The following is a 7,377-nucleotide window of genomic DNA, read 5'->3' on the forward strand; positions in this document are numbered from 1 at the left end:
CTTCTAACTTTGTCTCATCAGTCATTTTCTCTGGAAATAAAGCTGAAATGACAGCACAGCTGTGCTCTTTACATGTTCTGGATGCTGATGGAACAGCTGAGTTAGAAAAGCCCACAACAACAGCAGCTCCATGTCCCAGTGAGACACAGTCTAAGCTGCAGTGTCATTACATGGTGTTTTATTGTCTCCCTGTTGGTGAACCTGCTGTGTCCTCAGCTGGAAGCATTTAACTGACAACTCTCTTTTCCTCCTTTCTTTAGACTACCTGAACTCTGACCCCTGCTCCTGCTCCTGACTGGTGAGGGCAAACTGTTAGTTCTTTGATGGATGTGTTCCTGATAGCTGTTCTGCTTCCTGTCAGTGTGCAGCTGTGTAACATCTGGCAGACCTGTCCTTCTCAAACTGCATGAATGAAGTGAAACATTGATCATTAGTCAGAGAACAGATTTCACAGCTGATGTGTTACTGCTCTGATTTCCATCTGATCTCTGATCCCCAAAGCTTTGGATGGTCTCTGTGAGCAGAACTGGGAAAGTTTCCATGTTTCTGATCATGAACACATTCAGCCTCTCTGAAGTGATCATCAACCGACAACATTTAACTACTTAAAGTCCACAAAAGTCTGGACCAAAGCTCATCCTGTACAGACAGGAGCAGAACCAATTAGCTGTGAGATCAGATGATGTGTGTGTTCATAGTCTTCTGATCAGACACTAACATACTTTCTCCTCTCAGACCCAGAGAGAACAGGACCAGAACTCCTGCTTTGCTGGTGAGTAGATTTCTAGTCAGTGAGGTTCAGTCCATCACATCACTGAGTGTAGGAGTGTTTCACATTTTAATCAGTGTATTTGTGGTTTATCACAACTGCTGAGTTGAATATAAATGTAGTAAAAACAGAGCTGTAAACACTGACTGAAGTCATGTTAGAGCCATGTGAACTGAGCTGTTCTGCCTGTAAAGTGGATCAGAACAGGTCCCAGCAGCAGAGTCTAACAGTTTTAATGGAACATCACTAAAGGCAGACTCTAAAGGTGTTTCTGACAACAAGCTGTGATCAATCTGCTGAAGCTTCATCCTGGTTTATTAATCTATTCAATGAGTTCTTCATCACATCAATAAGCAGCTGTTTGACCCGCCCCTCTCAAACTATCTTTAGGGACTGAAAACATGAATCAGCAGAATAACAATCCAGGACTGGAGCTCTGATATGTTCTGTGGAGTCATTTTGATGTGATGATACTGTCAATCCCATTAAGCTCTGTGATCGACCAAAAACATTTTTAAGGTCCAAAGTCCTCATTAAACATTCCTCTGAGCCAATCTGGTGTTTACTGTGGAGAGCATCTGGATTGTTCTGATGCAAAGACTGCAGCTGCTCTCTGTGGTGGTCTGTCAGGGTCCAGTTACACTGTAATGTGTGCAGAACATGTTGTGCAGTGATCACAGTTCTGTACTGTTCTGCTTCATGTTGAACAAGTCAGATTGGGTCTGACATTCTTTTAATGAAGTCCACATTTCATGGTGTCAGCTGTTTTCACACATCTCAAAACTTCTATCAATGTTTTGGACTAAAAAGTAAAAAAGAAAAAAGTCCAGGGGCCTCATGTACAAAGACTTGTGTGGATTTCCTACTGAAAGATGGCGTACGCTCAAACCAAAATGCCCTCCAACATACAAAAATATCAGGATGTGTGAGCACGCATCAATCTAAGCACATTTCGTTTGTACATCCCAAACAAAGTGGAAATGAGCGCACATGTCGGAGTACCCGACTCCTCCCTGTCCACGCCCCTATTTCAATATGCAAATAATATTTAATTGAGCCCTGCACCTGCGATTCCCGTCTCTGCACAATCAGAAAATAAAGAGAAAAGAATGAGTAAGATGGGGGGGGAAAAGAATAACTTAACGGAAAGGTGCTACTTTCTGAAGTGGAGGCGCAGAAATGTGCTCTTTGGCAGGCTGTCCTACGATATAAGCAGCAAAAGTAAGAGGAGTGGGTGGGAGAGCGTGAGCCTTTAATGCTGTGGGGTCTGAGAAGTGCACACAAGCAGAGGTGAAAAAGAAGTGGTCCGATATTAAGGTGGATGTGAAGCGGAGACTGGCTGCCCACCGCCGAAGTGTGGCCAAAACAGGCGGGGGAGTTGAACAGAGAGTCAGCAAAACTATGGGTGACGCTGCTCTGTCAGGGGTGGTGGGTGTGGGAGTGATTACCCTATAGGTACACAAATAGTGTAACTAACAATAAACATTCATACAGTAACTAGAGCAGAAGTGCGCCGGGGAAAAGGTGAGGCTGATTGTGACATTTCCCACTTTACGCACAGGGTTATTAACATTTGCACACAGAGACGATCAGGGGCTTGTTAGAGAGATCTTAAGCTGTTGTTTAACCAGCAAAAAAACAGCAAGTTACTAACTTTAACCACCAACTATGATGCTGTGAAGACGGGATAGAAATTGGGGGCGCACATGCTCAATGCACGTCACGGGGAATAATATTAGGACAATTACAAGCAGCGCATGGCTCCTCGCTGTGTTGCGCTCCAACGCCGGCCGCAGCTCTGCGCACAGTTCCAGGAGGATTGCCCTCAAAACGGCTGATGAGCCAGTTGTCATCATGTCCCAGCAAATCCTCTCAGTCCCTGAAAACACGCTTTCTTCCAATTGCACCATTTACAATGTCTTCCAACACCGCTAAAGCAGCCATTGTTTTTAATGGTATGCACTGCAACACTTTGCGCATGCTTTTAAATCCACTCATGTAATTGCAGACACATGGGTTCATGTAATTCTGTCCATGTGTCTCAAATGTGCACATCACTCAGTCTGAGGACAAATTGTGTTCACATTTATTTATCATAACACTTTCCCAACATCACCTCTAAGTGTTGCCAAAGAATCAACAGCTGTAGAAAAGTGCTTACGGCAGCCCTGAAGTTGGCATGAGACACCGCACATTTTCATAGTTATTTTGCTCTTGATGCATCTGATCGTTGACCTGAAAAAGAGCGTGCACCACTTTTTTGTGCGTACTCTCCCTTAATACATGAGGCTCCTGGTCATTTGAAGACATGAATTGCAGCACAGTTTAATGTGTTTTGATCTTTGCTTCATCAAAATGTGTCTAACTATTATCTCTTTGTGTCTTCCAGGTGTCCTGCTGTCCACCACCTCTCCTCCTTCTCCTCTATCATTATTGGCTGCTCTATCTCTCCTGTCCCATCTCCAAACTCTACCTAATTTATTGGAATTCTGTCTCGTATCCATCTATCCCCCCTCTATCTGTTTTGAGACCTTTGAGAACTTGAGAACTTTGAGAACTTAAGAACCGATTTTCAGAACCTAAGAACCGATTTTGAGAACCTGATTTTCAGAACCTGATTTCCAGAACCTGATTTTCAGAACCTGAGGTTGATTGGAACCTTGTCTTGCTGTTTTTGGAATCTGAGACTCTACTCTCACTGCTCTCTCTGTCCTGTCTACCTCTCTCATACATACTCTGATAAACTTTGAAATTGGAAAAAAAAATTGGCACATTTTCATTCAAATTTGGCTAAAGTTAAAAATATTATTATACAAACTTGATTCTTAAAGAGAAATCTTGATCTTGACAGATTTCTAGATAAAACCAAACAGTAACTTGTTTTGGAAAAACTATTTTGACACTAACTGACAAGTATTTGGCTAATTTTAGGTAGATCAATCAAAAGATTCTTGATCTTTGAATCTATAAATTCATATCTGAAAACAGTGCTTCCAGAAATTTAAGTTGATTCTTGTTATAGACCCAAAGAAACACATTTAGTGAAGTGAAATAAAAGCACTGCATCTGTTCCTGTGCTGCTGGACTCACTTCAGGTTTGTTCATACAAGTGTTGAAATAAAACACATCTGTAAGGAGGATTGGAGTCTGTTTGCTGTCTGCTCTGAACTGACCAGAAGTGGAATCCGGCTACCAGAAGCATCTGTCATCCTGCTGCTGCTGAGATCCTGATCTGCATCACAACGCTTCATATTTATAAGAGCTTTCAGAGATTTGAATTCAGCTTGTTGTCATTAAATCTGTCTGAAATAATAAATCCATCTGTGATTCAGAAGCTAATAATAGTGAGAGTACTTCAACAGATTGTAGCTGATTGAACTACTGATCATTTATCTTTGGTTTGTTCATTCTGTAACACACATTACTTTTGAGATACTGCTAACATTTTCATAACTTCACTTTCATACTTTTTGCAAAATAATAGTTCTAATTTGGAAGAAAATAAAGAACCACTGAACGTAATTCTAACCTGACATTTTAAAAATTGGAAAGAAGTGAAACAAGTTCAAATTTTTAATTGGATACTTTCTTATTCCATAATAAAATTAGCTGAAGTTTTGGTCTGTTGGAATCTTCAGATTAAAGTTTAACTTCTTCTCTGTGTCATAATAAACGTCTGTTTTTTCTGTTTGATAAGAATTTTTCTGTTTGATAAGAATTTTTCTGCTATCGATAGACGTGTAAATCTGTCAACTGAAAAGAGCATTGATACTGATAAACTACACAAAGTTACATTTGAAATATCACAACTGTGAATAAAACCTGTGTGTTGGTGACGTCACTACAAATAAAGTTTTGAGGTTTTGAAGAACAGCAATAATGCCAAAGAAGGGTCGGCGTTCTCAGGCTCAGAAGCTCAGGTGGCAGAAGGAGAAAGAATCTCAGAGTGAACAACCAGAACGTGTCCCAGTGTCACAGAAGGTATCTTATGCTGAGGTTGTAAAGAGAGATCGTCACAGTGATGGTGTGTGTGTTGGAGAGTCTTCTGATGGACAGCAGGTAAACAGCAGAGGTCAGAGTGCAGTTTCTGATGGGAACACTGTCATGAATGCTTTCCAGCATGATAAAGACCAACAGGTAAAGCAGAGTGTGCCTCAGGTATCTTATGCAGACATGGTAAAGAGAGGACGTGATGCAGCTGGAGCGTCTCATCAACACAGTGTGAATGTGGAACCTCAGCCATCAGTGACACATGTCTGTGCCTCACGCAGTCAGGCTTCATTAAAATATGGAAAATACAGGAACAGTCAGTGTGTGGCCAACAGTTTGGTGTTTCTGTCCTTTCTTTATGAGAATGAAAAGATTAACAGAGCAGATCTTGACCTAGTTCTGGATAAAGGTGATGCTGTGTACAGACAGGCCAGAGAAAGGTTTCCTAACAGTGTCCATTTGGCATCTGATGAACTTCCAGATGAAGTTAGTGCACGCAGGTCAAAGTATCAGGTGGACTTGACTCAGCAGTCGGTGTATGGAACATTTGGAGGTGGAGAGAGGCTTCTCAGCCTTGAACATGGACTGAGCTTTTTGTCATCAGATGTACAGTATGGGCTGCTGATCATGGCAGGGTTATGTGTCGCAGTTTTCAGATGCAGATCTGGTCAGTACGGATACTTTGACCCACACTCCAGGAACAAAGATGGACTGCCACTGTCACCCAGGCTGTTGAACTTTGGTACTGCTGTAATGCTGAAATTCACAAATCTGAGAGACATGATTGACAGGATCAAGTTGTGCAACACAATGTTTGACATCCAGTCATCTTCTATGTATGAAATCAAGCCTCTGTCATTTCACAGTGTGAACACATCCAACCAGAGAAATGCTGTTTCAGACACAGACTGCAGACACACAGCTGTTGATGCACCTCCTCTGTTACAGGAAGCTGTCAATGAATCATACAGACACACTGCCACTGATCAGTCTGAGAACATTTCACCAGAAATGTCAGCTGACACAAATGTTGAACAAGTTGAAATGACAACGTTCCCATCACAGAATTTTCCTCTGAATGAGCCAAACTTATCTGCCTCAGTGATGCCCATTGTTCTTAATGATCTCTGTTGCAATGTTTTGGAGGAATTATCCACTGATATGACTTCTCCAGCATCTGTGAGACAAGAACAGAACACAGTTCCTTGTGCCCAAGTTGAACATGAAGCATGTGTTGAAATCATTTGCCCTCCAAATGATGCTTCTCACAGTGGATCAAATATCTGTCACAGTGATCTTCCAGATAATGGTTTGAAGGGAATCTCATGTAATCTGTCCAAACTTAGTAAACAGCAGAGGAGAAAAATGAAAAGGAGAATGATGGCAAGAAAAAAACCTAGCCAGAGAAAAGAGAATCAAAAAAGGAGAGAAAGGGAAATATATTCATCTAATGAAATGCAGAGAGAAAAGAAAAGATCACGCATCAGAATGTTATATCAAAAGAATGCAGAATTCAGAGAGAAACAAAAGTCATACATCAAGAGATCTTACAGAGAAAAAGAAGGATTCAGAGAGAAACAAAAGTCATACATCAAGAGATCTTACAGAGAAAAAGAAGGATTTTCACAAAAACAAAAGATGTACATAATAAACCGTTACAGACAGAGTGAAAGCTTTCGACAGAGGCAGAGAAGTTATATTACTCAACGTTATGGGAATGACAGACTATACAGAATCAGACACAGACAGCTGATGAAAAAACTCATGAGAAACAGATACAGGAACAGTCAGTCATTCAGGATTATGCATAATGTGAGATGTGCTATGAGCATTAAAAGAAAATACAGACAAATGAAAAGAAACACTCAAACAGAGACCAGAGAAGTACAGAGTGTGCAACATGAGACAGTTGAGAACAGGTTGATCAATGAAGCCATATCTGTGTTCAGATCTAATATTAAGGCTGGTCCCACTTATGTCTGCACTGTGTGTCATAAGGCCTCGTTTCCCAACCAGGTACGAACCTGCACAAGGTCAAATTATGGCAAAAATCCTAATGTGGTTTCACAGTGTCTGACAGGAAAGTATGTTCATGTTTGTGATGAAGCCTGCAGAAATGAACCATGCACAGTTCCTGATGAGAGAAGGAAAGAGTGGATTTGTCACACGTGCCACGCTCATCTAAAAAAAGGATGCATGCCAAGCCTCGCAGCAGCGAATAAACTCCAGTTGTCTGAAATTCCCAGCGAACTGTCAGATCTGAATATTCTGGAAAGACATTTGATTGCTAAGTGCATACCGTTTGCTAAGATCATTCCTCTTCCAAGAGGCAGACAAAGACTGATCAGGGGAAATGTTGTGTGTGTACCATCTGAGGTCCAAGAAACAGTCAATGCATTACCCAGACTGAGGAGTGAGTCTCAGGTGATGAGAGTGAAACTGAAAAGACGTTTGTCTTACAGAGGGCATCAGCTTTTTCAGACAGTAACCTGGTCTAAACTAGTCTCTGCATTACTGAAACTGAAGCAGGTTCATCCAGAGTATCAGGACGTTACTATCAGAGATGAAGCAGAACTCTGTGACCCAACACTTCCTGATGATGAGGATGATGATGATGA

General features: G+C 41.4%; 1 long non-coding RNA gene across 1 annotated transcript; it reads left to right on the forward strand.

Annotated features, from left to right (window-relative positions):
• The first annotated feature begins 231 nt into the window (after positions 1-231).
• On the forward strand, positions 232-3,588 carry LOC140269196 (uncharacterized). Its single transcript, XR_011907591.1, has 3 exons — positions 232-298; positions 736-772; positions 3,159-3,588. It is a non-coding gene; the product is annotated as an uncharacterized lncRNA (long non-coding RNA).
• The last annotated feature ends 3,789 nt before the right edge of the window (positions 3,589-7,377 follow it).

Source organism: Leuresthes tenuis, unplaced genomic scaffold (assembly GCF_036924035.1).
Source record: "Leuresthes tenuis unplaced genomic scaffold, fLeuTen1.0.hap1 SCAF_14, whole genome shotgun sequence".
Classification (NCBI taxonomy): Eukaryota; Metazoa; Chordata; class Actinopteri; order Atheriniformes; family Atherinopsidae; genus Leuresthes; species Leuresthes tenuis.